At 36.2% G+C, this 18,658-nt stretch overlaps 1 long non-coding RNA gene across 1 annotated transcript; it reads right to left on the minus strand.

Annotated features, from left to right (window-relative positions):
* Window positions 1–499: 499 nt before the first annotated feature.
* LOC112624263 lies at window positions 500–18,195 on the minus strand. Its single transcript, XR_003119383.1, has 4 exons — window positions 18,076–18,195; window positions 4,397–4,460; window positions 2,285–2,331; window positions 500–672 (listed from the first exon to the last, which is right to left on the minus strand). It is a non-coding gene; the product is annotated as an uncharacterized LOC112624263 (long non-coding RNA).
* Between the last annotated feature and the right edge of the window lie 463 nt (window positions 18,196–18,658).

Below are 18,658 nucleotides of genomic sequence, written 5' to 3' on the forward strand. Positions count from 1 at the left end.
TGTGAAAGTGAGACTTAGGTCAAGGTACTCCCCTTATTACTATTATTATTATTCTTTTTATTTCTTCCTTCTCCTCCTCCTTTATTTATTTATTTATTTATTTATTTATTTTGAGACGGAATCTTTCTCTGCCACCCAGGCTAGAGTGCTGTAGCGTGATCTCGGCTCACTACAGCCTCCGCCTCCCGGATTCAAGCAATTATCCTGCCTCAGCCTCCTGAGTAGCTGGAATTACACGTGCATGCTACCACATCCAAATTATTTTTGTATTTTTAGTAGAGATGGGGTTTCACCATGTTGGCCAGTCTGGTCTTGAACTCCTGACCTCGTGTTCCACCTGCCTCGGCCTCCCAAAGTGATGGGATCACAGGCATGAGCTAAGGCGGCGGTGGCGGCGGTGGCTGCCGCTGCCTCTGCATTTGCCTCTTCCACTGCCGCTGCCTCTGCCTCTTCTTGCTGTTCTCTTTCACCTTCTTCTTCATCTTTCTCCTCCTTCTCCTTCTCCTCCTCCTCCTCTTCCTTCTTCTTGTTCCTCTTCCTCCTCTTCTTCTTCCTCATCTACTCTTCTTTTCTTCTATGTTGAATTGCTGTAGTACTATTTCCTGAAACACATATCCTTCCTTCACTGAAGGTGGGAAAGCATGTCCATGTGCCCATTTTGTCCCACTTTTACTAGCAGAGGAAGGCATTTGGGAGAGTAAAGAAGTTATAGTTGGACCAGGGATAAAAGTCCGGGCTCTCTATTAAGCTTTTCTTCACACCACCCCAGTTGAAGCGTGAGAGTGTTTCATTGTAGTCTGCTAAGGGTGGAAATCTAGGCTCTCCACTTCATCTTTGGTATTGTAGGTCTAGATGGAGCCGGATATTTCCCTGTGCAATTTAATTGTACGAGAATTATTTTATAAACATTTTCTGACTTTCTAGCATCCCCTTTCCTATCCTTTGATTAAAGATCAGATTTTTTTTCTCTTAACCCATTGGTACAGATAAATCTAGAAAATATAAAAGTTGCATGGGACAATATATCAAAACCAAAATCAATAAGCATAACATATATCAAAAAGATTGGTCACACAAATTATAGACAAAGGAATACTGTTAATGTCATATGAGACTACTTATATATTGTTAGAAAAAAAATGGTCAAGTTGAAAAATATGCTGTAAGAACATGAATAAATATATAGAAAACATCAAATTCAAAAGTCAAATGAACATATAAAAAATATCAAATTTTGTTACGAAATTAAAAATTAAATTCAATATATTGTTCGAATAGCAAATCTTAAATTTTTGAAAGCTATATCATTTATTGCTTACAAGAAACATAAAATCTATTAAAGTTCTATATATGTATATATGTTCAATCAGCAATCATCCTAATTAATGTTGTTAGTGACATCCATTTTTATAGAATAAAAAGACAATAAACTCTGTATAGAGTTACACATATGTCTGTGCAACAGAAAGCATGTGTATGTAGGTGGTTCATATATACTTAATCCTCATTTTTTTGAAGCGTCCATATCTGCAGATTCGTGTCCATAAAATTTATTTTTAACCCCAAAATTGATACTCAAGGCACTTTCACAATCCTTCACATACATGAACAGAGTGGTTAAATTTTTGACTTGTCTGATACACTTGAAGTTGAACTAAACAATAATCTGCTTTCTTGTTTTAGCTCTCATAATGTAAACAAGTATCCTTATCATGGTTTATTTAGTGCCACATGTGCTTTTTTGGTGATTTTGCTGTTTCAAATGGCACCCTTCAAGAGTGCCAAAATGTGAGATGGTTGTGATGTGCCTTATGAGGTGTGTTAGATAAGATTTTCCCAGGCATGAGGTATAGTGCTATTGGCTATGAATTCAATGTTAATGAAACAATAATATATGTTAAATAAGATGTCTTTAAACAAACACATAAAACAAAATTCTGTATTGAGTGGTTGATAAAAATGTTGTTAACAGATGCTTGCAGGAACCTAACCCTGTATTTCAGCTAAGAGCAATGATTTAGTATTCACCATTTCAGTGTTTTTGGTGTCTTTATAAAAACATGGCTATCATATATAACAAGAATCTATTGTATATGTGTCTCTGTGTGTGTGTGTGTGTATATATATACACACACATCTATGTGTACATGTATACACATGCTTATAAATATGTGTGTATATGTATATCATGAATTCTTATTTGCATAGGATAATCTGAGCACTGAAAAATGTAGGATACAAAGTTGGTTATTAGGATACATACAATATTGTTAAAATAGGTTACCTTAGGGAGAGGAGGAATCTAATTTTGGTATGGTAGAAATTGAATAGCTGAACAAAGAAAAAAAAAGACGATAGTTTTAAAGCCCTGCATGACATTCGTATGTCAATATGAATGCATACAAAAAGTTAAAACAAATCCAATTTTAAGATTTTTCAAGAGTAAAAATCAGTTATCTCAATTCCCATGTTCTCCTAAATAATAATATTTATATATTTTCTATTTGATCATCTATATTACTGCATACCATGTCTTATTTTTTGTCTAATAAGATGGAAGAATACATTAAGTTGAAGTATAGATAGATAATAAATAGATGGATGCAGACTGATAGACAATAATAGCAATAAACTAGGAAATGATCAAAACTGATAAACATATAGAAGTTGATATGGTTTGGCTGTGTCTCCACCCAAATCTCATCTTGAATTGTAGTTCCCATAATATCACATATTGTGAAGGGACAAGATGGGAGGTAATTGAACAATGGGGGCAGTTACCCCCATGCTCTTCTCATGATAGTGGGTTAGTTCTTATGAGATCTGGTGGTTTTATAAGGGACTTTTTCCCCCTTTGTCTGACACTTCTCCTTCCTGCTGCCCTGTGAAGAAGGTGCCTTTTTTCCCCTTCACCTTCTGTCATTACTGTAAGTTTACTAAGGCCTTCTCAGCCATATGTAACTGTGAGTCAAGTAAATCTCTTTCCTTTATAAATTACCCACTCTTGGGCAGTTCTTTACAGCAGCATGAGAATGAACTCATATAGAAGTGCATGTCAAATTGAACATTCTAGACAAAATATTATCTCTACGTAGATGCCTATATCTATAAATATTGAAATAAAACCACTAGAGATAAAGACATATGTGCATATGCACATACATTATGTATTTCAAGGCAAACTGATACATCTCATGTTAATGTCTTTTTTATTAAGTAGCTGGATGACCATAGTTGTATCATTTAATTCAATTATGTTCAGTTTATTTAACTGTATAGTTAGGGAATTTACCTAGTTAACTTTTTCATGAGCTTGAAATTATAACTTTTGTATAGGATGCCATTTAAAAGATAATTAGCTAAACCTAAAGAAATTTTAATCATCATTGCAATCAAATATCCTCGCTAATAAATTTTAGTTCTTATTGGCGTTTAACAAAGCATCTTAGCTAAGCTGTCTGTGAACACTCTCCACTTTCATATTCATTTTTTTAAAAGAGAAATTATTTGTTATGTCCATGTATCAATGTCGGAAAAGGTAAACTCTGGATTGTTTTCATTGTCTCTATTCCAAAACATTTAATAGACACAAGAAACAAAAAATCAAACAAATTGATACACCCAGTGGAACAAAATTCCAGTGACTGTTTTCCTAAATAACCATACCCATTGCTGCAGCTTTTTTTTTTTTTTTTTTTTTTCAGGATTTTTTTACTTAACAAGAGTTAAAATTCTTGGAAGAGATGGAGTTGAGGCATAGCAACAGTAACCTGGTGCTATAACTTCTTTTGTGGACTTTCCAGTCCAAACATCTTTTTCCAAAGTTCCTGAAGCTGTGCTGGTGCTTTCATTAGACTTAAATCCCTTTTCATTTTCATGAAACCTCATTTGTACTCAAGATGATTTTAGTGGATTTTGGTGACTTGTACTAAAGTCTTACGACTAACACAAAGATTAACAAACATCTTGTACTTTTCTTTTACAAAGTTTATCTTTCTAGAGTCTGTAGCTCTTCTATTATAAATTGTTTACATAATATAAACTCTTCAGGTTAAAATTTTTAATTTCTAAAAAAAAATTAATGTTTTATTCCTTGAAATCTTGTTGCAGATATATTATATGGATTTATGTAGAACAGAAGTTACATTCTTCTGTGATCAGTATTCAGTACCAGCAAAGAGAAATACTTATGTAATTCATATTGCTATAAAATTATGTATAATTTATAATACAGTGTACAATCTAATGTAACATTTATTACATAACATATATTTTTCCATAATTTATTGTATAGTATGTAATTCATACAAACAACAGTCACATATTGCTCACTCATTTTGTTTAAACTGCGGTAAAAGCATAATGCTACTACACTTAGATTTTAATAAGACATTACTCAGAATTTTCTGGGGGTGTGGCAAAGATGGCAGACTAGAAGCAGCAGGAATTGGAGGCTCCCACTGGGGAAAAAATAATAATAATAATAATAAGCATGTGAATCCTTCACCGCCAACCAAGGTATCCACGTTCTCTCATCAAAATTGACTCACAGAGAGAAGGAAGATCAGTGTGGTGCAGCAGCCCACCTGAGAGCCACATGGGGAAGGGGCACCCTCTCAACCCTCCCAAGGGAGGCAGTGAGGGAGTGGGCTACCCAACTGGGAATATTGCTCTTTTTCCACAGAACTGTGCAACTCAAGGATCAGAATATCCCACTTGTGAACCCATGCCACCGGAGCCTAACGTCCCAAACCTGGAAGGTGTAGATTCTTATAGCATCTCAGCTGGAATCTGTTGAAGAATATCAAGCTCTCCCGGGGAGGGCGACCAGCACTGGCTGTGGCTGCCTGCTGTCTAAGCCCTTCAAGCTGCTTGGGGGAGAGGCAGCAGCCAGCACCGGGACTGGTAACTGCCTAACATGCTCAGCTCCCTCTGTGGAAGGAGGAGAAGCACTCATTCTGTGGAAGAAAGGCAGCACCCATTTCTATAGCTCCAGGCTGCTCTTTTCCCCTGCTGGAGCCAGGGAGGCTGGACAGCTTGGTCCCAAGACTTGTCCCCACACCCCAACACACAAGCTGTGGCAGTCTGTGGCCAGAGGGCCTCTTCAGGCCTAACCCTGACTCATCCTTCCTCAGTGGTCTGGCCTTCCCTGCAGGATCTCCAAACCCTCCAGCCAGAGGCTTAGGGATAGAATTCAGATCTCCCTGGGCCTGAGCCTCTAATGGGAGGGGTGTCCACAGTCTCTGTGGATCAGCTGACTTAGCCTCTCCTCCTTGAATCCAGGCAGCCCAGACAAGTGGGTCTCCCCCTTGTAAAACACACCATCTCCACCAAGGACAAAGTGCTTCATTAAACAAGTCCCAATCCCCATGCCACCCAACTGGGTGAGACCCTCCAACGGGGATTGTTAGACACCCTGTACAAGAGAGATCCTACTGGCATCAGGTTCATGCCCCTTGAGGTCAAAGGTCCCAGAAGAAGGAGCAGGCACCCATATTTGCTGCTCTCCAGCCTCCTTGAGTGATATCTCCAGGCACAGGAGTGAATTGGATGAATAAGGCCTGAAGTGAACCCCTAGCAAACAGCAACAGCCCTACAGAAGAGAGACCTGACTATTGAAAGAAAAAAAAAAAAAAAGAAAAACAAACAGAAAGTAAAAACAACAGCATCAGCAACAATGAAAAAAAGACCCCCACAAAAACCCCGTCCAAGGGTCAGCAGCCTCAAAGACAGAAACTAGACAAACTCATGAAGTGAGGAAGAATCAACAACAACAATAAAAAAATGCTAAAAATCCAAAAGGCCAGAGTGCCTTTTCTCCTCTAAATGATCACAATGTCTTTCCATCAAGGGCACAAAACTGGACGGAGAATGAGATGGTTGAATTGACAGAATTAGGCTTCAGAAGATGGGAAATAAAAAAACTATGATGAGCTAAAGAAGCATTTTCTAACCCAATGCAAAGAAGTTAAAAACCTTGATAAAAACTTAGAGAAATTACTAACTAGAATAATCAGTTTAGAGAGGAACATAAACAACCTGATGGAACTGAAAAACACAGCACGAGAACTTCATGAAGCATACATAAGTATCAACAACCGAATTGACCAAGTGGAAGAAAGAATATCAGAGTTTGAAGACCACCTTGCTGAAAGAAGACATGCAGATAAGAATAGAGGAAAAAGAATGAAAAGGAATGAACAAAGCCTCCAAGAAATATGGGACTTCATAAAAAGACTGAACCTACGATTGATTGGAGTACCTAATGGAGACGGGGAGAGTGGAAACAAGCTGGAAAACACACCTCAGGATAATATCCAGGAGAACTTCTCCAACCTACAAAAACAAGCCAATATGCAAATTCAGGAAATACAGAGAATACTATTAGGATACTCCATGAGAAGATCAACCCCAAGACACATAATCGTCGGATTCTCTAGGGTCAAAATGTAGGAAATCCTGTTAAGGGCAGCCAGAGAGAAAGGCCAGGTCACCTACAAAGGGAAGTCCATCATACTAACAGCAGACCTTTCAGTAGAAACTCTACAAATCAGAAGAGATTGTGGGTCAATATTCAACATTCTTAAAGAAAATAATTTTCAACCTAGAATTTCATATCCAGCCAAACTAAGCTTTATCAGCGAAGATGAAATAAAATCCTTTCTAGACAAGCAATGCTGAGGAATTTTGTTACTACCAGGCCTGCCCTGCAAGAGCTCCTGAAAGATGCGCTAAGTATGGAAAGGTAAAACCAGTACCAACCACTGCAAAAACACACCAAAATATAAAGACCAATGACACTGCAAAGAAACTGCATCAACTAATGTGCAAAATAACCAAATAGCAGCATGATGACAGGACCAAATTCACACATAACAATACTAACCTTAAATATAAATGGGTAAATGTCCCAATTAAAAGACAAAGTCTGGCAAATTGGATAAGGAGTAAAGACCTACTTGTGTGCTGTATTCAGGAGACCCCTCCTACATGCAAAAACACACACAGGCTCAAAATAAAGGAGTGGAGGAAAATGTAACAAGCAAATGGAAAGCCAAAAAAAAAAAACAAAAAACAAACAAACAAAAACCTGGGATTGCAATCCTAGGCTCTGAGAAAACAGACTTTTAACCAACAAAGATCAAAAAAGACAAAGAATGGTAAAGGGAACAATACCTTTACCATTAAAGGAGAATGCAGCATTAAAAGAGAAATTTATAGCACTGAATGCGCCCATCAGAAAGCTTACATAATGGTAAAGGGAACAATTCAATAAGAAGAGCTAACTATTCTAAATATATATGCACCCAATATGAGAGCACCCAGATTCATAAAACTAGTTGTTAGAGACCTACAAAGAGATTTAGACTCCCACACAATAATAGTGGGAGAATTTAACACACCACTGTCAATATTAGACGGATCAATGAGACAGAAAATTAACAAGGATATTCAGGACTTGAACTCAGCTCTGGATCAAGTGGACCTAGTAGATGTCTACAGAACTCTCTACCCCAAATCAACAGAACATACATTCTTCCCAGTGCCACATGGCACTTATTCTAAAATCAACCACATAATTGGAAGTAAAACACTCCTCAGTAATTGCAAAAGAATGGAAATTATAGCAAACTGTCTCTCAACCACAGTGCAATCAAATTAGAACTCAGGATTAATAAACTCACTCAAAACCACACAATTTCATGGAAATTGAGCAATCTGCTCCTGAGTGACTCCTCAGGAGGGTAAATAATAAAATTAAGGCAGAAATCAAGAAGTTCTTTGAAACCAATCAAAACAAAGAGACAATGTACCAGAATCTCTGGGACACAGCTAAAGCAGCATTAAAAGAGAAATGTATAGCACTACATGCTCCCATCAGAAAGCTAGAAAGAATTCAAATTGGCACCCTAACATCACAATTAAAAGAGTGAGGGAGGCAAGAGCAAACTAATCCAAAAGCTAGTAGAAGACAAGAAATAACTAAGATCAGAGCAGAATTGAAGAAGATAGAGACACAAAAAGCCCTCCAAAAATCAAGGAACCCAGGAACTGTTTTTTGAAAAAATAATAATAATAACAAAATAGATAGACTTCTAGCTAGACTAATAAAGAAGAAGAGAGAGAAGAATAAAATAGACACAATAAATAGTGATAAAGAGGATATAATCACTGACTCTACAGAAATACAAACTACCAAGAGAGAATACTATAAACACTTCTATGCAAATAAACTAGAAAATCTAGAAGAAATGGATAAATTTCTGAACACTTAAACCCTACCAAGACTAAACAAGAAAGAATTTGGGTCCCTGAATAGACCAATAACAACTTCTGAAATTGAGGCAGTAATTAATAGCCTATCAAACAAAAAAAGCCCAGGAGCAGACAGCTTTACAGCTGAATTCTACAAGAAATACAAAGAAGAGCTGGTACCATTCCTTCCGAAATCATTCCAAACAATTAAAAATGAGGGAATCCTCCCTATCTCATTTTATGAAGCCAGCATCATCCTGATACCAAAATGTGGGAGAGACACGACAAAAAAAGAATAATTCAAGCCAAAATATCTCATAAACATCAATGCAAAAATCCTCAGTAAAATACTGGCAAACCAAATCTGGCAGCACATCAAAAAACTTATCCACCATGATTAAGTTGGCTTCATCAAGTTGGCCTCATCCCTGGGATGCAAGGCTGATTGAACATACACAAATCAATCATCTTAATCCATCACATAAATGGAACCAAAACAAAAACCGCATGATTATCTCAATAGATTCAGAAAACCCCAATATCTCGCCCCAAAATTTCTTGAACTGATAAGCAACTTCAGCAAAGTCTCAGGATACAAAATCAATGTGCAAAAATCACAAGCACTCCTTTACACCAACAACAGGAAAGCAGAAAGCCAAATCATGAATGAACTCCCATTCACAATTGCTACAAAGAGAATAAAATACCTAGGAATACATCTAACACGAGATGTAAAGGACATCTTCAAGGAAAACTACAACCCACTCACTGCTCAAGGAAAGAAGAGAGGACACAAACAAATGGGAAAACATTCTATCTTCATGAATTGGAAGAATCAATATCGTGAAAATGGCCATACTGCCCAAAGTAATTTAAAAATTCAATGCTATTCCCATCAAACTACCATTAACATTCTTCACAGAATTAGAAAAAAAAATTAAATTTCAGATGGAATCAAAGAAGACCCCTTGAGGCCAAGACAATCCTAAGCAAAAACAACAAAGCTGGATGTGTCTTGCTACCTGACTTCAAACTATACTACAAGCCTACAGTAACCAAAACAGCATGGTACTGGTACCAAAACAGACATATAGACCAACGGAGCAGAACAGAGACCATAGAAATACCACCACACATCTACAACCATCTGATCTTCGACAAACCTGACAAAAACAAGCAATGGGGAAAGGATTCCCTATTCAGTAAATGGTGCTGGGAAAAGTGGCTAGTCATAAGCAGCAACTGAAACTGTACCCCTTCCTTACACCTTATACAAAAATTAACTCAAGATGGATTAAAGACTTAAATGTAAAACCAAAAACCATAAAAACACTAGAAGGAAACCTAGGCAGTGCCATTCAGGACACAGGCAAGGGAAAGAAATCATGACGAAAACTCCAAAAGCAACGGAAACAAATACCAAAATGGACAAATGGGGCCTAATTAAACTAAAGAGCTTCTGCACAGCAAAAGAAACTATCATCAAAGTAAACAGGCAACCTATAGAATGGGAGAGAATTTTTGCAATTTATCCATCTGACAAAACTCTAATATCCAGAATTTACAAGGAACTTAAACACATTTACAAGAAAAAACCAAACAACTCCATCAAAAAGTGAACAAAGTATATAAACAGACATTTCTCAATAGAAGACATCTACATGGTCAACAAATATATGAAAAAAACTCAACAACACTGATTATCAGAGAAATGCAAATCAAAACCACAAGGAGATACCATCTATGCCAGTCAGTATGGTGACTGTTAAAAAGCCAGAAAACAATAGATGCTGGCAAGGCTATGGAGAAATAGGAACACTTTTAAACTGTTGATGGGAATGTAAATTAGTTCTGCCATTGTGGAAGACAGGTGATTCCTCAAGGATCTAGAACCAGAAACACGATTTAACCCAGCAATCCCATTATTGAATGTATACCCAAAGTGTTATAAATCATTCTACTATAAAGAAACATGCACGCTTATGTTTATTGCAGCACTGTTCACAATAGCAAAGACATGGAACTAACCCAAATGCCCATCAATGATAGACCGGATAAAGAAAATGTGATGCAACTATAAAAACAAATGAGATCATATCGTTTGCAGGGACATGGATGAAATTGGAAGCCATCATTCTCAGCAGACTAACACAAGAACAGAAAACCAAACACTGCATGTTCTCATTCATAACTGAGAGTTGAACATTAAGAACACACAAACAGAGAGAGGGGAACAACACACACCAGGGTCTGTTGGGGGTGGGGGCTTAGGGGAGGGAACTTAGAGGACTGGTCAATAAGTGTAGCAAACCACCATGGCACACGTATACCTATGTAACAAGCCTGCATGTTCTGCACATGTATCCTGTTTTGTTTCTTTTTTAGAATAAATAAATTTTAAAAAATATTTTTTCATGTAAAATAAATATTTTGTTGTTTTGTAGCATGACCATAGTGAATAATCTCGATTTTGTATCCCTGTGAGTGAACACAGTACAGTGGAATTTCTTTGTAGACACACACATTTTCCAGCTATTTCTTTGAGGGCAAACACTGTTCTTGATTAAGTAGTTAAGAGCAGTTCTGTTTTGGTTGCAAATAGAAACCATGTAAAATATTAAACTTTTGATCATGTTCTGAAAAATTGTATTTCAGAACATAATTATATAATTGGCAAAATTTAAAAATTACTTCAATATAATCGCTGACAGATGATTTGATTTCTCAAATACATTTTTATATTCGGTCACATGCTTTAGTACTGATACCAATCAGATGGCAATATGCTCTTAGTTTACTTTCTGTAACATTAGAATATACTTGTTTTGCATGAATTAAAACAATATTACATCATATAAGAAGATATCAGGTATTTGATTTGTACTTGTTCTTTGAGAAATTATTCTCTTTTTTCTGCAATATTAGAATATACTTGTTTTGCATGAATTAAAACAATATTACATTATATAACAAGATATCAGGTATTTGATTTGTACTTGTTCTTTGAGAAACTATTATTATTATTATTATTTTTATTATTATTATTTTGAGATGGAGTCTTGCACTGTCACCTGGGCTGAAGTGCAATGGCATGATCTCAGCTCACTGCAACCTCTGCCTCCTGGGTGCAAGAGATTCTCCTGCTTCAGCCTCCTGAGTATCTGGGATTACAGGGGCCTGCCACCACACCCAGGTAATTTTTTGTAGTTTTAGTTTCGCTATGTTGACCAGGCTGGTCTCGAACTCCTGACCTCGTGATCCACCCACTTCAGCCTCCCAAAGTGCTGGGATTATAGGTGTGAGTCACCGTGCCTGGTCATATTAGTTATTCTTAAGAAAACATGATAGCTAAAACATTCAATGTGTTAAATATTTATGATCAAGATTTATGAAAACAAAAGAAAACCTGTAGAAGTCAATGTATGTAAAGGACAACAACTAGCCTTGTCTCTCATTTAACTTGTGGCCACAGTACCATACTTCTGTTGGAAGTTGGCTCTAAAGTCTTCCTCTACCTCTTTATCTAAAATTAAAACAAAACAAAACAAAACAAAAAACAGATTGCTCACTACATTACATGCACGTTACCATGCAGTGTGCTGTGTCAGGGGGAGCACATACAAACATGAATACACACACATATTATACTAAATAATTCCAAAGAATTTCTGGTATATCTGATTAGAGACAGGCACATAAACCTTAATGTGCATTAAAATTTTAGTTCAAATGTAGCTGGGATCCCAATGGTGTTCTTGTTTTTTTTTTTGTCACTCTACACTGACCTGGAGAATGTAACACCTTAGCAAGTAATCTATTCCCTAAAAATATCACTCCCAGAGATACAGATTTTATTGAAATGTCAAAGAATACATGGAAAATTTATTTCCCTTGTACACCATATGACGACACATTATAGATGATAGTTGTTCAGATAGATATACAGACAGATGGATAAATAATCTATTTTCTCTTCTCAAGACATAGTCTCTGGTCACCAGCTCTATCACTACATCACCTTTTACATTTTCCTTTCCCTGTCCACAAATAGCATCTAGAGTTGTTCTTCATACCTAAATAATTCAATGCTATCTTTCAGCTTGCATATGCCAGAGAGCAAAACAAAACATAGGTACTAGCCTAACCCAGGATTCTAGGAAAGCTCACACCAATCAATGGATTATCCCTTGTATTTCAAGTGTTTCAAGGATAGGATCACCTCCAACACATCTTTTTACTGAGCTAATAGAGTGGAAGAGTAATTGGAAATTTTGATGCTAAGAAAAACAAGATTTTTTTTTCCTAATGTGTACTCAATACAGTACATTCTCTGTAAAAAAAAAAAAAAGTATGAACTGGAAACATTAGACAATTGTGTACAGACGGGCACAGTTAGCTACATATGAGGCTAAGATTGTTTCTGAGCAAAGGATGTAACAATTGAGTAGCACAGTATTTCATATCTGTTACTAGATGGAAAATTCTTTAATACATCATCCATGTCTCATTTATTTTTCAGTTACATACTATGATAACACCTTGCAAATAAGAAGTGTTACAACATTTGTGTGGAAAAAGGATAAAGACAGCTAATTATACTGTGTGAGGCCTCTTTTCAGCTGTCATATTGCATTTGACAGCTCATTATTTAATTGGTAAAAATACTAACTTTTATAATATGTGTAGCTGAGAGCTCCTTAGTGCAATGTTGGAAGAAGATTTTTTATGGGCCTCTGTGGGTTTTGCATCTTTTCTGAGCATAGCCATTGCATTAGTTATCTCTTGCTATGCTGTCTTCTGCTGAGAGTTTCTCAAGGTTCCAATTAAGGTGTTGGCCTCTCTGCTGGAGTTTCATGTAGGGAGGATCTGTTCTGATTTCCTGTAGCTGTATAAATGAAAGCTCCAGCTTCTTACTGGCTGTAGGTTGGAAGTTCCTCTTGTAACAAAGAGGACATCAGTAGTTACTTGCCACGTGACCCTCTCTATAGATAGTCATAGCAATTTGCTTCAAGACCAGTAAAAAAGACTGGTGCCTGCTGTAAATATGGAGTAATATACATAATATATTACGTATCATATGGCATATAACATATAATGGATAACATAGAATATAGCTTATGTCTATTGTGTATACTGCAACCAAATCAAAGAGAATTGTCTTTTCTACCTAAGTAGTTTTACTCCATACACTAAACTAGTATTCAAAAATTTAAGTAAATTAAAAAAAATTATTCTTCAAAGAAGGAATTTAATTCAAATATATCTATAAAAATATGATATTTTGCCTTTATCATTCTAGTAAGGGCACAGTCTTGTATTTAAATATTTTTATTTTCAGGTACATAGTAATTACATGTGAGATTCTGTTATATAGTGTTTATTACATCCAGCTATTTGTAGAGTTCTATTTAGCTTATCCTCTCATTGAACTGTAAAACAACAAATATAATTATTCTATTACAAAATTAGGTATTTGTACATTAAATCAAGGATACAAGTTACGGAAAAAAAATCTATAGACATTTTGTAAATTTTATTTTTTCTGAAGAGACATTTTTCTTCTGTTCTTAAGCGATTAAAAATATATTCATGAACATTAAGAAGTACGTAATTAATTTTATTGGTCTTCTAGTATTCAGGAGTCTCTTCTTTCCATTTATTCTCTCTTCCCCACATCACCTTTAAAAAGTTTAGTTCAGAGGAGATAGTCTCATTAAATTAAGCTACATTTATCCACATATCTGCAAGTCTTGGGAGCATGGTTCTAAGTACCCTTTGTGTTGGATTATCTTTTCACAGATGTTTATATTGCAAATCACCTTGAAAGATATAGTGACTCCATCCAGAGCAAAGCACAGTCATGCTTCCTGACTATTATGAAAGAGTGCAGTTTCCAAAGCTCAGAGTTTCTTACCTATAACAAACCCATCTCATGCCTAAGTATCCCCTGTCCCTCTTTGTGTCACTACCTGGAAACCTGGAAACTGGTACTTGAGAATCCAGTGTAAAACAGTGCTGGTACTCTGGCTGCTGCTTTCGTTGTCAGAAATAGACTGTCTCTAACTCAGTGGTTTTGTTTATTTTGCAGCATCCTTAAAACTGTGTCAGGCTGACTTGTTAGATTGCAAGTAGGTGAATTGTTACCCACTTCACAGTGTATAAGTGATCTTTTCACTTAGAGAGGCTTAGGACAGTCACCCTAACTCAACACAGAATGAGTCTCAGTAGCAATAACGGAACTAAAATTTAACAAAGCAAAATGACTTCTTACCCTAGTAATATTTTACTTCAACCTAATTAAATATATTTATGTATTTAAAGATAGAAAACATGGATCTGAAGAGATGCAAGAAAGAGCTTATCAAAAAAAATCGAAGAAAGCTACTTGTTAGATATAAAGCAAATTGCAACCACAGAGATAATTTCAATGAGTTTACTCAAAGCATAGAATTCAACTGGTCCCATTAGCAAAAACGTCTCTCCTGGGAAGATTAAATGTGTTAGATAGAGTTTTACAGGCTCTTTCCTTTCATGGGTTGGCTGACACAGTCTGTCCATTGGCTATTTTAAGCCCTCAACAACCATTTTCCTCTTACCTTCTTCTTTTACTGAGGCTGAAAATCTTCCAAATGAGGGTCACCATGTGATACAATTAAGAACAATGGGATATATGTGGAATTGCTTAGTAAGAGAGTGTCTTATTATAAGATATGTTATTAAAAAGCCCTTTATTGTTAGTCTTTCCCTGATTTTTATGCCTAGAAAAAGAAAATGAATCATATTAGAATCATTTGAATGCAAACTTATCAGTTGGGGATAAAAAAGCATCCTAAGTTTAGGATGAGCATCTGAGAAAACTAAACTACTATAAGTTTAATTACTGTTAAGTGGAACATTTTTGCTTGGATCCAAAAGAACTCCTGATACACAAGAACAAATAAACTAGACAAGGGGGAGGCCAACAGAGGATTCTTCTATTTGCCCTGTTAAAAAGTATTTGGAAGTTTACTACAGCCCATTCTCACCCACATCCAAACTCATGCCCACAAAAACATATACACTAAATGAAAGACAGATGCTAATATTGAGATGATGGTACGGTTCCTTGAGTATATTTAGCAAGACAATGTGTTTTTACATTTTTAGTATTGTCTTTTCTCCAAATGACATCACGGACTTGTGTCTGCTATTGGACTTCAATTGGTGAGCTTCAAACTGAGCTCTCCTGGTTCAAATAATTAAAAATTTAAAAAAACTTAATTATTTAACTACATAACTAAGAATCTGTTGTCTGATTATTTTCTTGGTGCCTGTGTAAATTTATTTTATAGAAAAATGTGCTGGTGAGAAGATATATGATCTGTTCCATTTTATACTGATAATCTCATTTTATAACAATTTGTGCATGTATTAGTTTTCTAGGGCTGCCATAAAAAAATGTCACAGGCTGGGTGGCTTTAAAAACAGAAACATACACTTTAGGAAGCCGAGGTGGGCGAATTGCCTAAGCTCCAGAGTTTCAGCCTGGGCAACACGGTGAAACCCCGTCTCTACTAAAACACAAAAGAAATTAGCCAGGCATGGTGGCATGTGCCTGTAATTTCAGCTACTCTGGAGGCCGAGGCTGGATAATTGCTTGAACCTGGGAGGCGGAGATTGCAGTGAGCCAAGATCATGCCATTGCACTCCAGCCTGGGCAACAAAGTAAGGCTCTATGTCTACAAAAAAAAAGAAAAAAAGAGAAACATATTTGTTCACAGTTCCAGAGGTGACAAGCCCAAGATCAAGGTGCCAACAGTATTGCTTTCTTATCGGGCCCCTCTCTTTGGTTTGCAGATGGCCACCTTCTCATTGTGTATCCTTACATGTTCTCCCTCTGTGCTCCAGTGCCGTCAGTGTCTTATCTTTCTATGAGGGCATCAAACATATTGGATCAGGGCTTCACCGAAAGAGCTTAATTCTAAATTAATCACCTCTTTAAAGACCTGTGTCCAAATACAGTCACATTTTGAGGTATTGGTGATCTGGGTTTCAACATATGAATTTTGGGAGAACACAAGTCAGTCCATAGAAATATGTAATCTTTTGTCTTAACTTCAACTCTTCTAGAGATAATTATTTGTTCAATTTCTTAAGTCTTGTTAACTCCGAATAATTGTAAAAGTGCAACCTGATGCCTAAAAGGTTGAAGTCCAAACCATGGACTATGGTGATACCCACATTGTGAGCTTTGGGAGTTTAGTCATCAAAATAGAAGGCCCATACGAGCACCCAAATTATTCTACTTCTTCCGCCAAAACTCTAGAGTATAGACTTTTTAAAAATACATAAAAGTTCTAGGCTATAATATGTCTTTGAGTACAAAGTCCTAAGCCAACCATGCTACATTAAAAAAAGCAATTAACTCTCTCCAATTTGTTTATCCTAGTTCCAAATTAGGTTCATTTGCATTTTGTATTCCACAAATGTGCATTCATTTCAGTACTTTCCATAGTTCAGCAACAATGAATAGAAGCAACACAGTAATATATCAACTAACTTCCACAATCATTTTCATTTTTGTAGACCATAGAGTTACCACTAAATGAGAATTAGTTCAGTAGATAGAATTCATCAAGCATTATTTATTTCTGTTGTCTGCTTGAATAGTCCCTTTTATCTGAGATAAATAAGCACTCTGTTCATAAAATGCCTTCCTCTGACAATTCAATTGGTCACCAGGAAACTGAATAGAAAGAAAAATAAACATTCAATTAAAATAAGCTGTATAGGTAGCTCAGTTCCTAGTTTTTATATTTTTTAAAAAAAGGCATCTGTAATGATAGTAACCCTGTTTAAAGTAGACGTTTTTTCTGGGGATTTTTTTTTTAGGAAGTATTGTAGAAGTTGTTCTTTTTCTTAATTCCTTAATACTAGACAAAGGAATTTCAGACAGAAACATGGAGACGTAGGGATTTATTTTGGCAGTAGTCTCTTATGTACATAATCATGGTGTCAAGTGATTTATGAACTTAAGACTTCATAGTTGCTTTTAATTATTTTAATCTCTCTGATTGAGGTATGAATTTAATAATTATGAAAATAGAGGTTGACCCATTTGAGCACAACTGAAAACAAAACACACAGAGACACTGTAGAAATACTGAAAGGAATTCTACTATTCAAAAAGGGCCCAAACTAAACTGAATTAATCTGAGCTCCTCTTTATTACCTGTTGGTTGTTTGTCATGAATATTGGACTACTCTAAAATTATGACAAAGACAATGTGTCTCTGTCCTTTTATAAGGAAGCAAGGTATCATTCAACACACACACACACACACACACACACACACACACACAGAACTTAAAATAAGAAGTCATTAGTTCTAGTTCTATTTTCTGTCATTTAACTAGTCTGGGATATTTGTCAAATAAAAAATCAACAATAATGACAAACACAAAAAACAATCTGGGCCTTTGTTATCTCATGTGTAAATTATTATAGTAGTAACATGTTATCTCAAAATTAACTGAGACAGAGAAAGATTTAAGGAAGTTATTAGGTCCAGACTCTGTCCTCTCTAGAAGAGACCTCTCCTCTTTCCTCTGTTCTTCCTCTGTCTTTGATCTGCTAAAACCTGACATTTTAAAGTTAAACTCACTGATAATTCTTCTAAATCTCAAATTCCCATTTTTCTTTTATGCAAGCTGAACTTCAAGTTATTGCCAAGGAATTTCCACAGATCACTGAGGGCCCTCCTCAATTTTCTGATTAACTCAGCATAGTGAGTCAGGCCTATCAGCCTCAGGTTTTCTGACCTACACCAGTTGATTCACATACTTGGTGAAGTTCAGGCACCATGCTGAATGACCAAGGCTTGTTGTTGTTATCCTGAGGGAGAGTCAGACAAAAGCACCTCTAAAGACTGTGATAGACATAGGCATAGCAAAAACTTCCATGAGGCCATTCTTGAGGCTATTCCTAAAACTTTAGACTGCAATAAAATCCATTCCCATGTTTAAGAACCTAATGAGCCACTTTCCAGCCATTACAGTTGTACTCTAGGCCGTGTTTTAAAAAATGCTATCAAATCCAGGTTATATTTAGATAAAATTATGAATTCCTTATAGATGTTGAATCTATTCAAGTAGACTTTAATTCTGTTTATGAGCAGAATTACACTTCTCCTTTCTGGAGAACTCTCTCAGCTTGTCAAAAGAACCTGGATAGAATGGAAAACTATACTTACTTCTGATCCAGATAATTTGGCAAATTAGCTAGCTGGCATCCTTGAGGACACTAATACAGAGAAAACCACTCAAGTTTTAAATCTCCTATTACAGCAGATGGTGCTTCCCAGACATAACACTAGGAAGAAACATCCTGGGCCAGGCTACTACCATAAGAAGCCAGGCCACC

Source organism: Theropithecus gelada, chromosome 5, assembly GCF_003255815.1.
Source record: "Theropithecus gelada isolate Dixy chromosome 5, Tgel_1.0, whole genome shotgun sequence".
In the NCBI taxonomy this organism is placed as follows: domain Eukaryota; kingdom Metazoa; phylum Chordata; class Mammalia; order Primates; family Cercopithecidae; genus Theropithecus; species Theropithecus gelada.